A 22,017-nucleotide genomic window follows, 5' to 3' on the forward strand; every position below is an offset into this window, starting at 1 on the left:
TAAAGTTATTTTTTTGTACCATAGATTGTCATGCAATGCAGTGAAATTGAAGGCAGTAGAAAGTGTAAAACCCTTTATACTATTATATTATAGAGATTTCAAAATAGATACCTTAGAAGAGGCTGGCAAAATAATAGCACAACTATTCTAAAACCCACATGGGATCCTATAGAAATATACTGTTATCTATTAAAGGTGTACCTGTGATGAAAAATTAAAAATATACAAGGACTGAGAGCAGATGTGATTAGAATTACCACCCTCAAGAACTTTAGAACTATAAATAGATTTATTTTCAAATAAAGGATGAATAGGAAATAAGCAAAAAAAAAAAAAAAAAAGACACATGGCGAAAAGATGGAAATTGAACTCTTTAGGCTTTAGTTATTGAAATTAAAATCTCAACAAATAGATTAAAAGCAAATTAGATAGAGCCATAAGGAGAATTAGTGAGGTATAAGATGGGTCTGAGGAAATAAAGCCGAGAGTAACAATGGTGGAAAATATGAGAGAGGTACATGGCGTGTAGCCTAGAATAAGAGCATCTACCATATATAAAATAAACTTAGAAAAAGAGATGGAATTTGCTTCTAGTTTCTAGTTCCACATATGAAGAAACTTGGAAGTAGCCACTCTGCCCTAGCAACAAGTAAAAAGCCGAACAGACTGAAAAACCAATAACTTTTCTTGGTTCATGAGATGGGAGGACACCGTGATTGCAGAGACAGAGGAGCCTCTCAGGTTTGGCTTACTGGAGCAGAGGCTCAGGAGTCGGAACCAGTGCAGGAAACCAGTGCCAAGGGTAGGTAAACCTAAACTGTAATTGAAGATTGCTGGGGGCTCAGTGCAGACAAATCTGAGAGTTTAAAACTCCACGAAGACCAAGTCACAGTGGGGCCTCCACGGTTTTGTAAGATTCTCCTCCAGGAGCTTGCCCAGGTTCCCATCATAAATATGGGAGAGGAATCCCTTCCTGCTTCTGGTAAGGGTTGGGGGAAAGGGACCATTTTGAAATATACCAGAGGACTCTGTTCTCAACAAGGCTTGCCTCAGGGAAACTAGTTAACCAGAGCCTAACTGAACTGGGAGAAGGGAAATCCTCACCTCCAGCCCACCCTAGCCATCCTTTTCCACCTAATGAAGGAGAAGAAAACGGAGAAATATTTATGAAGTTTATAGTCTGGAGGCATAGGCTCACTAAAAGACCGTGAGATGAAAGGTATAAATAACATGCTATACAAAAGGTATTATGCATGCGAGATAGGAGATGGAATTGGCAAGAGGCAATCTTTGAGGGGAAATGGCAGAGAACCTTCCAGAATTGCTGAAAGACAGGAATTCTCTGATTTACGGGAGCATTATGATGCCAAGCAGAATAAATAAAAATGAAATCATACCTAGAGACACCATAAACCAAGTACTGAATAAAAAGAGAAAAATGTTGAAGTAATCTGAAAAATATTATACCTTGTTCCACTTGTATTAGCATTTCTAAAATGCTTTTTGTTTTGTGTAGTAATGTGTTTATAAAGGCAATGGATCAGGAATGGTCATATAAGAAACTTAAACATTGTTACAGTCATACATTTATGAAAATTGTATGCCTATTTTATAAGATAAAAATAATAATAAATAATAAATTCAGTTTTACTGCCCTACTTTTAATGTATAGCTGCTCAAAAGCAGCACTAATTTGCATTTAAAATGTTATAAAAAACAGCAGTACCTTGAACAAAGTATTAACTTTGAATTCAGCTTGCTGAGTTCTTCAGGTCCTCATTCTACTACATACAGCTGTGTCAGCTTGGTCTTTGTTTTCTCTCCCAGAAACCTAGGGCTAGAAGTAGTGCCTCATAATAGATTTATTATAAGAATCAAGTGAAAAATCATGCATAGTTCTTTGTAGGTAGTGAGTGCTAAGTAAACAAGAGCTGTTCTTACTAAGAAATATTTCCTTTGACTTGGAGAGGAAACCTATCGCAGGTGCCATATTTAACATGCTAACAAATCTGCAATTCCTTTGATATTTTATTTTAAAAGCCCATAGTTATTTAATCCCAAATTAGATGTCTGAAGGTCTTGCACAGGAGTAATAGTTGTATAAGATATGGAGAAGGAGTGGGGAGCAGTGGGAGAGTAATTTGACTGTCTGCTCTTGTAATGATGTAACAATTTAAAGCTGCACTTTAATAAAAAAAATACTTTTTGCTTTTTATCAGCAACCTCATGGCCTACATAGCTAAAATCTGAAGTCTGAATTTGACAGGCAGATTGCTTAATCTTCTGGAAGCCTAGGTCCTTTCATGCTCCCTATAGAAAAGAAGTACTGTAGAAAGTATAGTGACTTACATGGATAACTGTTTCTCTGGAGATGCATTCTTATGGCATACTAAAGGAGATACATAGACTAGAAATTGAACTAAAATACATAGTTCAGTGAGAAGAAAGTTCTGATAGATTTCTAAAGCATGAAGTAGGTTTCAGATTCCTTTTCTGATTTCATTAATACAATTTCGAGATGATGACATTTATTTACCAATTCTTGATTTGTTTCATTTCATAGATCTTTCATATCATATCATTTATCAGTCTTGACTCTTTTGTGTTCTCCTTATCCTTGCATCACTTTCAGAAAGTTGATTTTTTAAAACATTCTAACATTTAAAGTAGTAAACTTTCTGATTTTAAGAAATCAAAGAAACACAAGAGACCCTAAAAGACCAAGTGAACTGACAATATCTCTCCTCAAAGGGAAAAGATTTGTTCCCTGGTCACTCTCTTGTTTTGGTTAAGATGTGTGATATTAACAAAGTCTTATTTCCAAGGAATTCTAATACAAATATGAATAAAGTGCATTTCCAAATTTCTTTTTTTTTTTTTTTTTTGCTTTTCCTCTGTGAGAGTAAAGCTAGGACCCAGTCCACATCTGTCAACAGTTTTGCCCTTTCGCAAAATACTTTATATGTATAGAAAAAGATAAATTATTTAGATATTTAATCTAGATTTTGAAAGGATTTAATACAATTTAAACAGAGGGCCTGTTGAGAAATAACAAGTAGGCAGGTATTGTTTGGGGCAATGGAAAATGATAAGAGAGTTGAAGGTGAAAAGATAGATTAGTGTGATGCCTGGGTAGCTCAGTGGTTGGGTGTCTACCTTTGGCTCAGGGCACGATCAATCCAGGAATACTGGGATCAAGTCCCGCATTGGGCTCCCCAGGGAAGCTGCTTCTCCCTCTGCTATGTGTCTGCCTCTGCCTCTCTCGGTATCTCTCATGAATGAATAAATAAAATCTTTAAAAAAGAAAAAATAGATTAGGGCTGTATAAAGAAGTTTTTAAGAAACTATTTCAGGGCAGCCCCGGTGGTGCAGCAGGGTGTGATCCTGGGGACCCCAGATCGAGTCCCACGTGGGGCTCCTTGCATGGAGCCTGCTTCTCCCTCTGCCTGTGTCTCTGCCTCTCTCTCTGTGTCTCTCATGAATAAATAAATAAAAATCTTTTTTTAAAAAAAAGAAATTATTTCAAACTTGGATCTTTCATATGCAAAAATGTTTGTAAAGAAAGTAATTTCTTTAAAGACCAGTTTAGAGAATGGTGTGATACTTGGTGTGGAAATGGTTAGGTGAAGCAAGGGGAGGAGAAAGAGTCATGTCAAGGCATTACAAAGAGAGGATGAGTTGGGCTTAGTGAGTGCTAGAAAACAAGAGGGAGAAGTGTTGGCTTCAAAGCTCCCCAGAGTTTCCCAGTTGTGACCTGAAACTGCCCTGCTATGCAGAGGGCAAGAAGAGACCAGGGAGAGGCCAGAGACCAAAGGAAGAGACAGACCATTACCATTCCAAATTGCTGGGGTCAGTTCTTTGTTTTTAAAAAATATTTATTTATTTAAGCATCTCTCCACCCAAAGTGGGGCTTAAACTCACAACCCCAAGATCAAGAGTCGCATGTTCCTCTGATTGAGTGAGCCAGCCAGGTACCCCGGTAGGTGACAGTTTTAATAAGCACGGGAACTTAAATACTAAGTTTGTCTTTGGCAGCAACAATATGGGTTGATCTCTGCCTGCCAAATCTTAAAAGATTATATAGAGTCCCTAACTAGGTTTAGTTGCTTATATTGTCCTCATGTTCTCAATACCACATAACTATCTCAAGGCTGTATCCTTGAGGCAGCTTCTGAGAATAGGGAAGGGAAGCAGAGTGCACATTTTAAGGACAGAGGAGAGGAGTGAGGAGCCTCCAGATTCCCTGAGTCCAGCTAGTTGACTTTGCCTGCAGTTAATAAGCCTTTCCAACAAAGAGTCTCAGGTGACTTGAGGGTTAACAGTAGAGTGACTCACTGTGGGGTAAAGAGATAGTTAAGAGAGTATCTGGTTCCTCTAAACAAATGCCAGGGATGTTGATCTTTGCAAAATGTGAAAATTATGAAATGTGATTTTTTCCCCCTGCCTAAAAAAGGGGGAAGTAAGGATTCTGCAGAGAGTTGCTGAATAGTTTGTTGAGTTGAAGAAAGATGTTAGAGAGGACTATTAAAGAAATGCTTGTGAATATTTTTTCAGTGGCCATTTATTACTTGAATAACTTGTTTTTAAAATCCTTTTTTTCCTCCACAGTAGCCCTGATAATTCAAAATAATTCCCTGGATTTGCCTCAGACATGGCCTTGAGAGGTATATTCTCAGCCATTGAGTGGTTTGGTTTCAGGGAAGGCAGTATTAGCATAGTGGCCCTGCATTTTGGGGGGATTGTATTTAAGTCTTAACATTTTAAGGGTATTAAGGTAATATAACAATAAAAGTCATGAAGAATATATTCTAGATAGTCCTACTTCTTTGCCATCTAAATATTTATAAGATTTAGGATTTGCTTGATTTCTTCCATTTTTCTGCTAGACTGATGTGGGATCTCTGGACTTCTTGACCTCCAGCACCTCCTAGATTATGATTATTTGGGTGTTCTTTTATCTTAATCTCATTAAACTGTACTCCTTAGCATTTACCTCAGTCTTAGGCCTTTCCTTGTAATGCTTTTTGGTATGAGCAGCCTTTTTATAACTAAAAAATCTTTGACAACCAGCACCTAGATCTTGGTTTCTAAATATTTAGAAGTAAATCTCCAGTAAAAAGAACCAGGCTCCATTGGTAAAATAGCTGATTCTAGGGCTGGAGCAGAGAAAATAAAGAGGAAGCTGGAGATTTTGTATTGTCTGAAAGCAAGGAAGTGTTCAAAAAGATAAGGTTGTGTCAGAGGGACACAGGAGCCAATCTCGGAGAATTGCCAATGAACAATTTGAGCGACAAAATTAGTATAGCATAATACTGGGTTAGAACCAAAAGTATAAAATAAATATATCTGAGTCAATCAGTAAATAAATACATAATAGTAAAAGTTTAACCTGGAGACTTCATCCTCAGAGGCAAACCACACATTTCTTTAATTAAAAAAAAAAATTCTTTTACATTTCCACATTCATGTTAGTGATGCTATAAAAGAATTTTCTTCCAAAATCTTCTCATGCGTCATATATGCTCTTTCGTTTTAAGTGCTTTCAGGATACACTAAAAAAGCAGGTGTAGGGATCCCTGGGTGGCTCAGCGGTTTCGTGCCTGCCTTTGGCCCAAGGCGTGATCCTGGAGACCCGGGATCGAGTTCCACGTCGGGCTCCCTGCATGGAGCCTGCTTCTCCCTCTGCTTGTGTCTCTGCCTCTCTCTCTCTCTCTCCCTCTGTGTCTCTCATAAATAAATAAAAATCTTTAAAAAAAATAAATAAACATTATCTCTTTTAAAAAAAAAGGTGTATGTGGCACATACGTAGTTTGAAGTACATGATCTTTTTTTTTTTTTTTTTTTAAGATCTTAGTTTATTATAAACATCTCAATGTGCATGAGAGGGATTTAGGGGAATGGAAGCTACTGTTCTAAGCCCAGCAACAAAAGACCTTATCATTTTTATTTTATTCGTGAGAGACAGAGAGAGAGAGGAAGAGATATAATGCGGAGGGAGAACAGGTTCTCTGCAGGGAGCCCGATGTGGGACTAGACCCTGGAACTCTAGGATCACGCCCTGAACCGAAGGTAGATGCTCAACCGTTGATCTACCCAAGCATCATTTTTAGAGGGGAAATGTGAATTAATTTTTACCTTGTGTTAGGTTTTATATTGTGGAATTCTCACAGTGAGGGCTTCTATTGAAGTCTTATTTTCTAACTTTAGACATTTTGTGTTTATTAGATACAGAGTACAGATGAGTTGAATATGCAGTTTACTCATTAACAGAAAACTTGACTGTGTTACCCTTTATTAAATCACTAAGAAAAAAAAAATCACTAAGAAAGATGTATGCTTCTTTTTAAAAATTGAGATAAAATTGATATATAACAAAAGTTTCAGGTGTACATACTGTTCTTGCTCAATGCTGTTCTTTTAAAATTCCACTTATCAAGGAAATATGGCTTGTCTATTTTTTGATTCATTGAGAACCTATATATTTACTGTTACACTTGTTGAGTTGATATCTAGTATTTTATAGTTTTGTTACTGTTATGGGTTTTTTTTTTTTTTTTTTTGCCACTTGAATTTCAAACTGGTTTTGCTGATTTAAAGAGAAGCTATTGGTTATAGGTGAATCCTTAGATTTTCTAGACATAACTGTCATCTGCAAATGAAGATAATGTTTTCAAGTGTTTATATATGTTTCTTTGTCTTACTGCAATAGTTTGAAGCTTAAAAATGATGTAGATAATAGTGGTGCCAATAGGCGTGCTTGTCTTGTTCAGTGTCTTTAGTGTTCCACTGTTTAATAGGTACTTATTCTGAGTTATGGTAATTTATCTTTATTGGATATATGTGATTCTTCTTTTTTACTGAAAGCAAAAAACAGCTTATTTTCCCTGTTTTATTTGTTGATAAATTGTGTTGATTTTCTAGCGTTTTAGTTGAGTTGATTTCTAATGTGGCTGGACTGCACTCTGGTCATGTTTTATTATTGCTCTATTGAAACATTGATATCAAACTTATATAAGACAAAGATTATGCTGGCAAAATGAATTGGAAAGTTTTCCATCTTTGCTCTGCTCTGTAATAATTTAGCCCAAGAAGTACTGTTCTTTTCAGATTAGTTAGAATTCAACTATAAAACCATCTACCTTTTTAAAGGTAGATCTTTGACAGTCTTTCTAACTTTTGTTATCATTTAGCATATTCAGATTTTTCTACTTCCTGAGTCAGTTTTGGGAATCTGCATTCTGCTAGAAAATAATCATTATCCTCTACATTTCCTAGTTCATTGTTCATAGTACCGCATATAACATTTTTTACAGTTGTTTTAATCTTTGTATTGTCTTTGGCTATATTGCCTTTTTCATCCAAATGTATGTTTTTGGTTTTGTACTTTTTTGTGCCGTATGCTCTCTAAAAGGGGCATATATTTCATTGATATTTTCGAAGAAAGTACTTCAGAGTTGTAAATAAAGCTGCTAGCTTATTATTACTAAGTACAAATTAAAGCTACTTTGAGACCCCTGGGTGGCTCAGTCAATTAAGTGTCTGTCTTTGGCTCAGGTCATGATCCCAGGGTCCTGATATCAAGCCCTTGTGTCAGGCTCCCTGCTTCACTCTCTCCCTCTACCACTCCCCCTGCTTGTGCATTCTCTCTCTCTCTCTCTCTCTCTCATAAATAAATAAAACCTTAAAAAAAATTAAAACTACTTTATTTTTTCAGTCTTTCCATTTTTAAAAAGTATTTTAGAAATGGAAATACTTTCCTTGGGGCACCTGGGTGGCTCAGTCAGTTAAGTGTCAGCTCAGGTCATGATCCCAGAAACCTGGGATCAAACCCTGCATCACATTTCACATTTGCCTCACTGCTCAGCTGGGAGCCTGCTTCTCCTCCCCCTGCTGCTCCCCCTGCTTGTACTCTTTCTCCCTCTGTTAAATAAAATAACTAAAATCTTAAAAAAATAAATAAAAATTTTAAAAGAAATATTTTTCTTATAAGAGCTTTAGTTATATCTGGGGTTTTAATATAAAACGTTCTTGGTACTTACTAGATAACTTCTCATACCAATTTTTAATCTGTTTGATTCAGGGTTTAGCTAGAAAAAAAGGCTTATTTCAAAGATACAATTTGGGGGGAAGAAATTAGAAGTCATTTTGATGTTATTAGATTTACTTATTTATTTATTTTTTATTTATTCATGAGAGACAGAGAGAGAGGCAGAGACACAGGCAGAGAGAGAAGCAGGCTCCATGCAGGGAGCCTGACGTGGGACTTGATCCCAGGTCTCCAGGATCATGCCCTGGGCTGAAGGTGGCTCTAAACTGGTGAGCACTGCTGGGCTGCCCGATTTACTTATTTTTTAAAAATACATATGTGGGGACGCCTGGGTGGCTCTGCGGTTGAGCGTCTGCCTTTGACCCAGGGCGTGATCCCTGGATCCGAGACTCCGGGATCCAGGATCGATTCCCGCATGGGGCTCTTTGCAGGGAGCCTGCTTTTCCCTCAGCCTGTGTTTCTGCCTCTCTAAATAAATAAAATCTTAAAAAATATATATATATATATGTGTATGTGTGTGTGTGTGTGTGTGTATACTCCCAATAAATTGAGTTTGATTGCATTATTGAAATAGTCTGTATCCTTGCTTATGTCTGGTCACATAGTCTGACATTTAGGAAGGAGTTTGTTACAGTATCCCCTCTATGGCTATAATTTTATCAATTTTTTTCTTTTATTTGAAATCCCTTAAGTTTCTTTTGGTGATATTTGCCTTGCAGCAGTCTTTTTCCTGGCTTTGTATATTTCATAGCTGTTATTTGCCCAAATATTTATGATTTATTTTCCTTTTGGATTGATTCTTTTTATATTATATACTTCTCTCTTCTGCTTTACCTAATAATCTGTTTTATCCAATATTATTTTGACTAATGCTTATCAAAAATTGCGAAGGGCCTGAGATTTTATCCTTCTTGCAAGCTGACAAGTTAGCCTGCCACAGTTTCATGGATTCTGGCAGAAACTAGAATCAAAGGATTTTTATTGTTATTACTCATAACAATAGCCAAAATATTAATATTTTCTTGTGCCCCTTCTTCCAGCCCCAATTCTCACAGGATGCTATGAGAAGGGTCAGATGGTATCTGCACACTCAGTGGGTTGCATTGCAGAAGAGGAACCCTGAGCTTCATTAGGGAACCTGAATCTTTCATTGTGGAAAGTAAGCAGGTCTACTCTTGGCTCTGGAAATGACACTGTCTCAGTCTTCCCAATGCTGTTTGCTCTACAGAAAGCTTTGAAAAGAGAGTCTGAGACACGCTGAAACATGAAATAGCCATGGAGAATTGTCTCCCTACAGTTTCTTTTTATTTGCATCCACCTGCTATTTTTTTGCTCATCCCTTTCTTGTAATTGATTTTAATTTTGTGTTTGAATAGGTAACATGTATGCAGTAGTTCCAAAGCAGAGAGACCCAAAGGATGTCCAGTGAAGTCTCCCTCTCACCTCAGCCCCACAACTACCTTTCCAGCGGCAGGCAGTAGTACTACCAGTTCTTGTGATCCTTCCAGACATATTTAATGCATATGCAAATATATACACATAATCTGCCCCCACACTTTTTACACAGTGATACCATGCTGTAGATGGTTCTGAACCTTAGAGTTTTTGTTTTTTTTTTCATAATACATCCTAGAGATTATTCCAAATGAGCTTCATTGTTCTTTACAATAACCTTACATTTTATAGGTGGGTAAGCCACAGTTTATTAACCAGTCCCTGGTTGAAGGATGTTAAATTTTTTCCTGGTATTTTGTAGGTGTATAAGTAGGTCTATGGGATACAGTCCTGGAAGCCTTGCTTGGTCTGTGACGTATGTGAATTTGTTCTATCTGATAATACTTCGAGTTTTATCTTTAGTGTAGTGCTGGAGTGTATTTCCTAGTATTTTATTTAGGATTTTTGCAAAAATGAGGTTGGCTGGTTTGGGGGTAATCTTTTTTGAGTCTTAGAATCATTGTTAACGCTTGCTTCAGAAGAAATAATTTAGATTTCCTTTCTCTATGCTCTGCAGCTGTATAAATAGCATTCAAATCATCTGAACTTCAAAGGTTTGGTGTAACTCCCTGTGGAAGTGTCTGGGCCTCATGTTTTTTGATAATCACTCTTAGACAACGGTCTCTGATTTCTATAGAAATTGATCTGTTTGGATTTCTGCCTTCGGTCTGTTTTGCTTCTTTAAAGTAGAAAGTTAAATATTTCACTGCTGTATATTATTATTAGTAAGTCTCTTATGGAGTTTCTTTTTTAAAAGATTTTATTTATTTGAGAAAGAGATCATGCCTGCGCAAGCAGAGGGGGAGGGACAGAGGCAAAGGGAGAGGGAGAAGCAGACTCCCCTCGTGCGCCCCCCCCCCCCCCCCCCCCACTGAGCAGAGAGCCCGACATGGGGCTTCGATCCCTGGACCCTGAGATCAGGATTTCAACCAAAGGCAGATGATCAACTGACTGATCAACTGACTGAGCCACCCAGGTACCCCTTATGGATTTTTTTCTTTTCTGCCCAAATGTGATCGTTTTCCTAATTTTTTTACTTACAGATCTATATTTGCTCTCCACCCTTTTTATTGTTGGCCTTAGATACCTTTGGATCTATCATTTTTTCCTGTTTTAAAATTCATTTCTGAAAATTCATTTTCTTTTATCCTTTTTTCCTTCCCTTCCTTTTTTAGCACAAATATCCAAGGATATGAGTTATCACTTATATTTTAGTTCTGTTCCATAGATTCTGATATATTTTTATCACTGTTACTTTCTTGTTTAGTTATATTTTCAGGATATCTTTCTTAAGTGAGAGTCTTTTTTAAATTCCTGGGTGTTAGGTGCCTTTTTCCTCCAGTTTTGCTATTTGTTTTCTAGTTTTACTATATTATGACCAGAGGATGTTATCTGTGCTAGTTCTGTTCTGTATTTTAATTTACTAAGTTTTTCTTAGTTGTTTAATATGTGGTCATTTTTGGTGAATGTTCCATTTGCCAAAGGCCTATATCCATCTTGTTTTTCACTTCTTTTGTCATGGACTGAGGTGAATTAGTTTCCTCCTGCTGACATTTCTATTTTTATTTGTATTACCTATATATTTTTTTGCCTTATACAATGTCGATACTATGATTTTTTATTCATAATTATTATAACTTAGGCGCAAATTGCATCTTTTACTATTTAAAGGATCCTATGTCTCTTTTAATGCTTTTTGCCCTATAACCTTGTCTGATATTAAGAGTGTAATTCTCTCTCTCTCTTTTTTTTTTTTTTTTTTGGTATTTGCTTGGTAAGTGTTTTCCTTTTAGATTCATCTTTTTGTTTTAGATATACTTTTTGTATACAGTATAGGGTGGGATCCAATGTAGTCTTTTTTTTTTTTAACTGTTGGATTAGCCCATTTACATTTAGTAATACAGCTAATTTTTCATCTGTCATTATTTTATATTATACTTCCTGTTTTTATAGCTTTTTAGAAATGTTGCACCAAGTGACCAGTTTTTCTGTGCTCCATATTTTTTTTTTGTTAGGAAGAACTGCATATCTTTTTTTAGAGATTAATTTTGTAAGTATAACTATTTAACCTTGATGCCCATATTTTTACACACTATTAATTTCTATGAGCAATGATGAAATGAAATGAAATGATAAAATTTCTTCCTTTTTTTTTTTTTTTAAAGATTTTATTTATTTGAGAGAATGAGAGAAGGAGGGCAGAGGGAGAGGGAGAAGCAGGCTCCCCACTGAACAGGAATCTTGATGCAGGCTGGATCCAAGGACCCTGAGCCAAAGTCAAATGCTTAACCAACTGAGCCACCAGGCACCCTGATTCCCTTTCCTTCTTCTATATCTTGATCTTGGTTATTACAATAGCTCTTGCTTACTTGTAATAGTATTAAATATATTTATACTTCTCTTGTTTGCTTTCTCAGCTTTAAATGATACTTTTTGACACCCAATTATTAAAGATAATAATTTGCTCTTTTACCTTTCTTTAGGTATTCAATTTATACATTATCTAATCATAATTCCCACATTTATTTTGGTCTTACAGTTAAGTAGATTCAGTTCTCACTGCCAGTCTTTTTGTTTTTCTAGATATCTCTTGATTAGCTGAAGTTCATCCTCATGTAAATCCTTTGAGAAGGGCTCATGGAAGTAGTTTTCTAGACTTCTTGCTTAGGTGTGAAATCTTTGGGTACACTTTCTTATTATGAACATTCTTCCAATCTCATTGTGTTAAAATGCTACTATGAAAAAGTCTGACACCAGAAGGATATATTTTAAATAGATTTGGGTTTTCATGGCTAGTTTTTTTCTAGGACTCAATGTACCCTTCAAATATGCAGCTCTAGTTATATTTTCATTTCTGTAATATCCTCTTGAATATTATTTTATTTGATTTATTTAAGTAACCTCTACACCCAACCTGGGACTCAGACTCATGACCCTGAGATCAAGGGGTTGCATGCTCTTCCAACTGAGGCAACCAGGTGCCCCTTGAATTATTTTTTTTTTTTTTTTTTTTTTTGGCTATAGATGTGCAGTTGGATCTCTTTTGTTTTCAATGGATGCCAGTTTTTTTCTTCAATTTTTAACACTTTCTTCATTTCCAATTTATTTTTCTTGTTTGTGACTCCTTCACTCCCTGTGATTTCAGGAATATCTGCTTGCTCTTATGCTTCTAGAGTCACCTTTATTTTGTAAGTTGGTTTCTCTCTTCTTTTTCTTCCTAACTCCTGAGGTGCTATATCTTTGCATGTGCTCCAGGACAGTTGCTTTCCTGTGTTTCCGTATGTTTTTCGTTTGCTTGTTTAAATCCATGTCAAATAAGTTGATTTGTGGAGGCTGAATAGTAGATATATGATGTTCTGTTACACTATTCAATACACATATTTTATATTAAAACTGATGTGTTATTTATTTCACTTTGTTCTTGTCCAACCTTCTCTGGATTGATCAAGTTGCTTTCCCTTCCCTCCAGATTAAGTTACAGCTTTTACTGTGCATCTTGTTATTACCTTACTTTAATGTGTATCTTTAAACATATTTTTCTATCTTTCCATTAAAATTAAGGGTTTTCTTTGTACTTTTCCCCCATTCTTGTTCACTTTTGTCTTCTCCACATCCTCCCCTTCTTCCTGGATGTTCCAAAACAGTCTACATTCCACATCATTAAGTTTGCACTGGTGAAATACTGTTTTCATTTCAAAAACTTATGGTTATCCTACAGTTTCAGTCACAGAATTATCTATTTACATTTCACTTACGGTTTAATTGCTCACTGCTCTTTTTTTATACTCTTCATTTTTTCTCTGTTTATTGAGATTTTTGTTCTCATGTTCTTTTCTTAGAAGCATTTACATGAATAGTTTCCTTAGACACCCTTTCATGGATTATATACTTAATGAGATATTGCTTGCCCAGATGTTTTATGGTTTACCTTCATAATAGAATACAAGATATTTTATACTTTGCTAAATACAGGATATTGTTATTTCAGGTTTTTTTTTTAAGTCTATAAAATTGTTCTACTCTCTAACTACCAATATTATAGATGAGAACTCTGGCTAGGTCTCATTTTTTTTCATTGTAAGTTACCTGTTCTTTACATTTGGAAGCTTACAGGTTGATTTTGTGTTTTGAAGTTTGGAAATTCTATTTTTTCCCTAGGATGCGTGCATCTGTTTTAGTGTTCTTCCCCACACTACTTCCATCTCTAATCAATCTTGCTTACAGCTTCATGTGCCCTTTCAGTTTAAAACTCATCTTTAGTTAGCTCAAGGATTATTTCCTTCTAGTATTTCTTTCTCTGTTCTCTTTTCTCTTTCTCTAATTTCTGTAACTTCAGTAATAGAGCCGGATTTGTCCTCTGTGTCTTATGTTTTAATTCATGATTTTTTGGAATTTTTTTGGAGTTACATACATGACATTCTAGATTAATAATTTAGTTTTTTGCAGCGACTTTCTCTGAAATATTAAATTCAAAAATTATGGGTTGTGATTTTAGGACTTATAAAGTTGTCATCCCTCCATCCCTTCCTGGCTTCCTTCCTTCCATTCATCCTTTCTGACTCTATAGTAGGCATCTATTTCAGTCTGTGGCATGTTTCACCTTCATTCACATTGCTCTGTGTACTTAGATAGCTCATGACCTTTTTCTGTTACATAATGTCAGCAGTTGTAGAATCTCTTGACACACATGTAAATCACAGTGGTAACTTCTTTCTCTGATAGAAAAAGAGCCTAGTGATCACTAACTTGGTAAACATTAAGCCCTTTATGTTTGAAGGTGTGAAGAAAGAAGTTTCCCTCTTCTTGGGTGCAGGGAGATTTCTGTCTTCAGCCTAATTTTGTGGCTTTTTTTCTGGTTTCTCCATGTTGAAGCAGACTTGTTCCCTTCTTCATGAGAGTCACTCATGAAGAAGTCAGTCACTGACTGACTGGAACACTTAAAGATCGAAAGACTTTGAGGAGTCGCAGTGAAAAGAAATAAACCTTACAAATCAGTGTGTCTTCCCTGTCCTTAGAAGTATTTGTTTGAAAACCCTTTTCATACTTGTTCTTGATTTTCATGTGCTTTCATTACCTGAGGTTCAGATGAATCTAGATTTAGATTCTCCATGATCTGTGAATTAGTCGCCATTATTCTAGAAATTTAGTAGCAGATCAAGAAAGAAATCTCCATTGTCAGTGTTTCATGAGTGTTACTGTCAGAGCTGCTCGTTTTCCCCCACACTTTTTCCAGATACATTTGAGGTTCACACTTTGCTTTATTATCTCAGGACTGGACATTTTAAATAGCTTTCCTGTGCATGCATACTTAATACTTTACGTACTAATCAACCTATAAGTATTTGTTGGCAAACTCAGTATATGTCCAATGCTTTCTGGTTGATTGGCTGATAACATCATGGGTAAAGAAGTCAGTACACTTAACAAAAAATAGGTCTAAGCTCATCTGAGTCATCAGACTGCAAACAAAGTGCCCAGGTCACTGAAACAACTTTGGGGCATTTTCTCTGTTCATTGGCTGTTTCTTTATCACTTGGTGTTTCTTCTGAGATCTTTTGCTTCATTAGCTGTTCAAAAAACATTTATCAAGTACTTACTGTGTGCAAAAAACTATGCTACGTGCTGGAATAAGCAGAGCATACAGGGTTCCCTGACCTCATGGAATTTACTATGTCCTTACTATAGAGATTGCAGATTATTTACTACATCTGACTCCATTCTCTTATTTGGCTTATACAGTATCAAAATGGATTTTTTTTTTTCAGTCAGTATTTTGAAAATGAGAAATTTCACCTAAAAACCTAAATTTGTAGCTGCTTTAAATGTATACTATCTGGCCATGTTGGGCCCTCATTCCTACGTGGCATTCTGCTCTAGTAGCAGGTCCCCCTTTAGATGGGACTGTGTGCATCAGTTTGTGTAATTACCTCTTAATCAGTTGGCATTCTTCATCACAACTGTGCTGTTCCTTTTCTTACAAAATTATTAAAAGGTGAGCTACTCCTCAAATGTTTTCTGGCTAATCCTCCTTTGGGCATTTGAGTTTGTGACCCTTGTATGATATTTATTAGCCTACTACTAATTATCTTACAGCCTCAGGGAGGAAGCAGAAGGGAGAGACATCATGTTTTAGCTCCAATCACCAAGAAGAGTAGACAGACACATTGTAATACCCCTTCTCAGATTCATTCTAACAAAACAATAGAGTTTAGTTCATAAATCTTATGGTAGTTCTGACATAATAGGTATTTTTGCATGCTGTAAACCATTCGAGTTGACATATTTGTTTACCTCAGTAATACCGTAGTAAAATTTTGTTTATATTCAACTAACATTTAGTTTAAGTCTTTACGTATTTGCATATTTGTTAGCTCTTTTGCTTTTAATCAGTATTAAAGACCATAGAGATAAGGTTATTATGACCCATAGTTTAGTTGAAGAAAAACGAGGCTCAGAGAGGTTGGCACATTGTCCAAAGTCCAAGCCTATTCTTTTTTCCATGAGACTGCCTTCTCACATTTGCATTATCTCATTAGATCTTGACAACAATCTTAAGAGACAGGTGGAGCAGGTTTCATCATTTCTTTAGATTGCAGAAAGCAAACTCAGAGGAAGAGTCCTTTCTTGCCTGTGATGACAGCTGATGTTCAGAACTTGCCTGTGCCTTCCCAGCCACAGTGCTAGACACTACACAGGTCTTACTTCTTACCACTCCCCTATGATATGAGTATTGTTATCCTCATTATATTCCTAGAAATTTGAACCTAGAAATGTCTATAAGTTTGTGGGGTTTTTTGCTGTATCATATTACCCAGGTTGCTTGACTCTCTATTAATTAATACATTAATAGCCTACATTATAATTTAGCACACTAATCTAATTTTAAAAGTACTCAATAAATTAAGCTTGAGTATCAGCTCTTTTGTATTTTTAGGAATAGTGTTTTCTCTCTGCAGTGTTCAAAACAAAAGGGGACCAAATTTAAGTTTAATTCAAAATCTATATTTTCTGTTTTTGTGTATGTTCAGTTCTGAAATATTCTTTTACTTTTTAATGTGGACAACTTGTCTGGGAAAATACTTGTTTCGAGTTTAGTGAATCAGTGTATTGATTGTGAATTTTGGTTTATTGTTGATTTGTGACAGGGAGGGACATAGGAAAGTTATCTTGATTTGAAGATTGGGGAATAATTTGGTAATGTAATAATTTCTTAGGTGAGTTGTATGACTTTTGGTAGCTTGTATATATTATACATAATTATATATATATATATATATATATAATTTTATTTAATAATCAACCCTAGCTAGGCTTTTAAAATAAATTAGGGGGAAAAAAAGGCCCAAGAAAGCCAGATCTATTCAGTATTGGGTTTGGGTTCCTTTTGTATATTTTACCTTTTAGAGTTTATAGTTTTGGTTCCATTTTATTCCACTTTTCATTTTCTTGGAGAAGGCACCAAATGTCTGTATTTCCAAAAATATTCCCAAGAATACACATTTTTACTTAAAAGTCATCAGAAGAGTCACAAGTTCTCTGTATCCATTTTTAAAGAATTAGTCTTAAATTGTTTCTAACGATGCAGATGAAAAGTAGCTATGTGCTTAGTCAATTCTCAATTATATTTAAAAAAAGCATTGATGCAGTAATTGTCGGTAGTATTGAGGCATAGGAAGCCAGTAATTCCTAGCTGAACCAGTGTCTAAAAGCTGAGGTTGACCATGAACTTTTGAGTTTTAGACACTTTAATAAAGTTTATTCCCATGTTTTTATTCATATATTTATCTTATAGTGAAAATGGCAGTTTCCCTCTGTTAAGTATCATTTCTAGTTCCCTTATTATATTTAAGTACAGTAACAGCTCATGGATCGATAATATAAGGTTAACTTTGTCTTTTAAGTCCATTAGAAGTAAATTTCTTTCTGAAAGTATTTAATAATAAACCTTGTGAGCCCCTATTTTTCATTCTTTGAGTAATTGCTTCTTACTAATGTTATGAATTTTTTTAATTCTTGATTTTTCTAGGGATTATTTCACATTTCAGCTGCTTTTGTTTTCTACTGCTATCATTGAGGGTTCAAGAACAAAAAATAAGTCTTCAGGTAACATGCCTGATCCATAGTAGTGCTTGGCATTGTATTTTGCTGAAAAGATCATATACCTGTCTGGATGCTTGATCTGAAAATAAAATTGTGATGATTATGAAATATTCGCATGGAGTTTTCTTGGCTGCCTCTAACAAATTTGGTCTTATTCGTTTTGTTTCTTTTTAAAAAAATCTTTTTTTTTTTTTTTGGCTGTCTGCTTTTCTTCATGTCTTGATCTGCAATAAGTATATTGATATGTGCTTGTACTTGCTAAATATCTTAATTTTGCATATTTGGCTGCTTGAATTTTAAGTAATTTTTTTGGGCAATGCAAATTAAGAGCTTGAGGCTATAAGTAAAATAGCAATTTACAGAAGTTTTTAATTAGTTTATAAGAGTATGTTCCTTACCTATTATATATTTTCAGGTTTTGTATTTTACTAAAATGAAATAAAATTTAAAATTCAATGTCTCAGTTGCACTGACCACATTTCAAGTGCTATTTTCAGACCATATGTGACTAGTAGCTACCATTCCAGGCAGCACAGAGAAAAAGACGAGTTTCTGTCATCATGGAAAGTTCTAATTGGATAGGGCTATTTCCCTGTGGAATAGAAGGAAGTAAGCAGTAAAGTATGAGCTTGTTTCTGATACTAGTTTTGACGGCAGCTTGGTAACTCCAGAAGATAAAACATATGATCAGTCCTAGAATACTTCCTCTAGATATGTAGCCATCTCCAACTTGAGTATTTCATACTTAAAATTGCCTGAAATAGTTCATTTGCTTCGTTGATTATGTTATTTTAAAGTGAAATTGTTTGTTGTAGCAAAATTCATATAGTAAATAGGCCAACAACTTAGCCTAAATTTGAATCCTGACCTCAGAACTTAGGTTAGTAACTTCTGATAAGTTACTTAACTTCTTTGAGCCCTAATTTCCTTATCTGTAAAGTGAAGGTAACATTAGTTACATCATAGGATTAATAAATAAATTACAGTAACTATATGTAAAGATAAGTAACAGAGGGGACATGTTTAGCGCTTTTAAATATAGAACGAAGCCAAAACATTTAAGAATTAGGCCATATTGTTTGCATGGACTTGTTCCCACACTTGAAACTATAATAGATCTCTAGGAATGGTTAAGTCAAGAGTGTCCTGTAGAAATTTCTGGTGCATGGGATTATTTATGACATTGTGTGAAGTTGGAACAACTAGAATAACCAGAATGAGGAGAAAAAGAGAAAAATGATCAACTTTTGTTTTTGGAGAAGTCTGTAAAGTACTTTCTGATAACAGGGGTAATAAAAGTGAGTATTTTGTATAATGTTTTGATAACTTAGAAAGTTTTTCACATAATTCTTTAGTTTGATTCTTTAAATATTTTGAGTACCTTTATTGTACTAACATTAAAGAAGAGTAAAAGGAAACTCATAGTTGACCAACACTTTGTTGGTTATGTAGCTAACTTTGAGGATAGAAATTTCTCTTAAGTTTTCAACTTTAAATCTTATGCTCTTTCTAATTCAACATGGTGTTTGATAGCAGTTGTATTTCTGAGGAGGTATATATTTCAGAATCTCTATGGATGGGACCTGCATATATGTAACTTATTTTCTTCTGTGTTGAGATAGAATGCCTACCGAAGTGATTCTGGTGCCCATCTCTGGTTAGAAATCATTGTTCTAAAAAAAAAAAAAAAAAAAAAGAAATCATTGTTCTCTTCTGCTTTAATTATTTTCCAAATGCTTAGGTAGGGCATCAGCAACACTTGAAAAAGGAAATAAAAATTTAGTTTCCTATCTTTAGTGCCTCTCCATTTATAAGTGCTTGTGGAGAGCCGGAATCCAGTCAGACAATTTAACTTCTATAGTTAAATAGTCTTAGTATTCCCTTCTCTGCTTCTCTCATAACAATTTTGGCTAGTTAATTGTCTGCCCTCAATGTTTTTGCAGTCCTAAAGTGTTTACTTCATATTGCTTATAGTAGTATCTTTGTGAATGTTTTCAATTGACTGGCTAAAGATTTTTTTTTTTTTTTCAAGTTTTTATTTATTTATCCATGAGAGCCACAGAGAGAGGCTGAGACATAGGCAGAGGGAGAAGCAGGCTCCCCATGGGGAGCCTGAAGCGGTCTCAATCCCAGGACTCTGGGATCATGCCCTGAGCCAAAGACAAAAGCTTAACCACTGAGCCACCCAGGTTCCCCAATTAGCTAAAGATTTTTTTTTTTAAGATTTTTATTGATCTTTTCCCAGCTGTCTTGAAGGTGCTTCAGTACCCTGGACTTAGTAATTTTTCCCCAGCCGTATTTGACTCTGAATATTTCACATTACCGAGCTCAAAACTGTCCTTTGAATGAAAGGACAGTGTCATAATGGGTGAGAGAAGAGAATATTCTAGCAAACCCCGGTCATAGGTAAAAATCATGTTGCCTAGTGAATCTTAAAAAATGAAAAGCATTTTCAAACCTAAAAAGACCAATATTCTGGGAAGTTGCATTTTCAAACTTGAAAACTGCACGTTTACTATTTGAGATTGTAACTGGGATTTAGCAGTGTCTAAACTGTTTCTTCACTCAGACTTATCAAAATGCAGTTGAGCAGTAGTTATGATATGTTAACGTTAGCTTTTAATTTCTGAGCAGAGATCATTTCACTAGAAGCTATTAACAGTGAATATTGGCTGCTTCTGCATTGAAGTTTGCTTGGAATGTTCTTATATATAGGTGTACCTTTCTTAACATAGAATATATAGTTCTGATTATGTTAATTACATGCAGATTATATCTGTCTTTGTTGTTATACCATAAATAAATTTACTTAAAAACAAAATAAAAACCAAGGCCTTCATGATATTAAAATTTTCCCAACAGGAATTGAGACTTGGTCATAGGTCACCATAAAAGTATTGTTAAGACACTTATTTTTTTGTGAACATTGCATTCAGAAGTTTGTACTTAATGGATTTCTAGTTATTTTCATTTGGTGCTGACAATCTGTTACATAGTAATATATGGCACAAATATGGCAATGCTTTTATTTTTTAAAGTTGGCTATCTCATTTTCTTCATATAAAGTAATGGAGATTATGTGGTTTATTAAATTTAGATGCAATATTAATATATTCCAAAAGGTAGAAATTGTGATACCATATTTTGCCAATTTTAAGACACACTTCCTTTTCATACTTTTAACAGCTCTGGAAAATGAGATGCATCTTAAAATTGATCTGTGTCATTTTAATGGTGGGTTTTTTTGTTTGGGTTTGGTTTGGTTTGGTTTGGTTTGGTTTGGTTTGGTTTGGTTTGGTTTTGAGGGGCTTTTTGTTTTCCTTACCCGTGTGTAAACTACTGGTACATGCTATAATCATTGATGTCTTAGGCTTGATAAAAAGTGATTGATTTTTTTTTTAAGTTTATTGTAGAACTTAGACTCGTTATGATGTGGTATATCTTTGTGGTGAAAGAAATGATTTCTATGAGAATATACTGTATTATTTGGACTAACCTTTCCTAAGATCTTTTAGCATCTCCTTCACATCCTATCACTGCTATCCTAGTGTGTCAAATGGCAAAACTGAAACAATTTAATAATGAGTTTATGAGTTTGATGTACTTTATTCAAGGGGAGACAATCCATAGTTTGAGGGAGTACCTAGTGCCTTATGAGCACTTCCCAAGGTATTTTCCCAAGAGCCATTTCTATAAAATATTAGAAGAGGCAGCCCCAAAACAGGGCATGATTGGCTAGGAGGTCCTCCTGTTTTCTGTGGTAACATAAGCTGCCTATAGCCTTACAGTGAGGTGTTTTCCATAAGTGCAGGATGATTTAGGTTTAGATTTATGACATGGGTGGGGCCACTGGAGTGGCTTCCTTCTGGGTCCCAATATAACAATTAACAATCACTAATTAGGTTTTTTTTTTTTTTTTTTTTTTTTTTTTTTTTTTTTTTTTTTTATGATAGTCACAGAGAGAGAGAGAGAGGCAGAGACACAGGCGGAGGGAGAAGCAGGCTCCATGCGCCGGGAGCCTGATGTGGGATTCGATCCCGGGTCTCCAGGATCGCGCCCTGGGCCAAAGGCAGGCGCCAAACCGCTGCGCCACCCAGGGATCCCAAGGTTTTTTAAATTAAACTGGTTTCCCATCTGTGGAAAGATGTCCAGAACAATAAGAGGAAAATGGAGATCAAGAAACAAGGAAGAAAACATTTGGGATCAGGATTGGGATGGGTGGAGTGAAGATAATGGATGGGAGCTCCAGGGTGAAGAAGAGAGAAATGGGGATAGGACACTAGAGGGGAATGTTAATAAGAACATTTTCCACTTACCCAGCTTTACTTATCCTGGTCAAGTCTCTGATTGTGATACATCAGCTTGTGAACTACCCA

At 35.4% G+C, this 22,017-nt stretch overlaps 1 protein-coding gene across 2 annotated transcripts in view; it reads left to right on the forward strand.

Annotated features, from left to right (window-relative positions):
- The window catches only part of ZNRF2 (zinc and ring finger 2), a 95,268-nt gene that overhangs the window by 58,337 nt on the left and 14,914 nt on the right, over nucleotides 1-22,017 (forward strand). The window contains exon 3 of one of the 2 annotated variants that reach the window (XR_012002739.1): nucleotides 17,568-17,644. The exons of the other annotated variant lie outside the window; for it this stretch is intronic. The gene's annotated coding sequence lies outside the window, so the exon portion shown is untranslated. The remainder of the gene's footprint in view (nucleotides 1-17,567; nucleotides 17,645-22,017) is intronic. 2 annotated transcript variants of the gene reach the window in all.

Source organism: Vulpes vulpes, chromosome 7, assembly GCF_048418805.1.
Source record: "Vulpes vulpes isolate BD-2025 chromosome 7, VulVul3, whole genome shotgun sequence".
In the NCBI taxonomy this organism is placed as follows: domain Eukaryota; kingdom Metazoa; phylum Chordata; class Mammalia; order Carnivora; family Canidae; genus Vulpes; species Vulpes vulpes.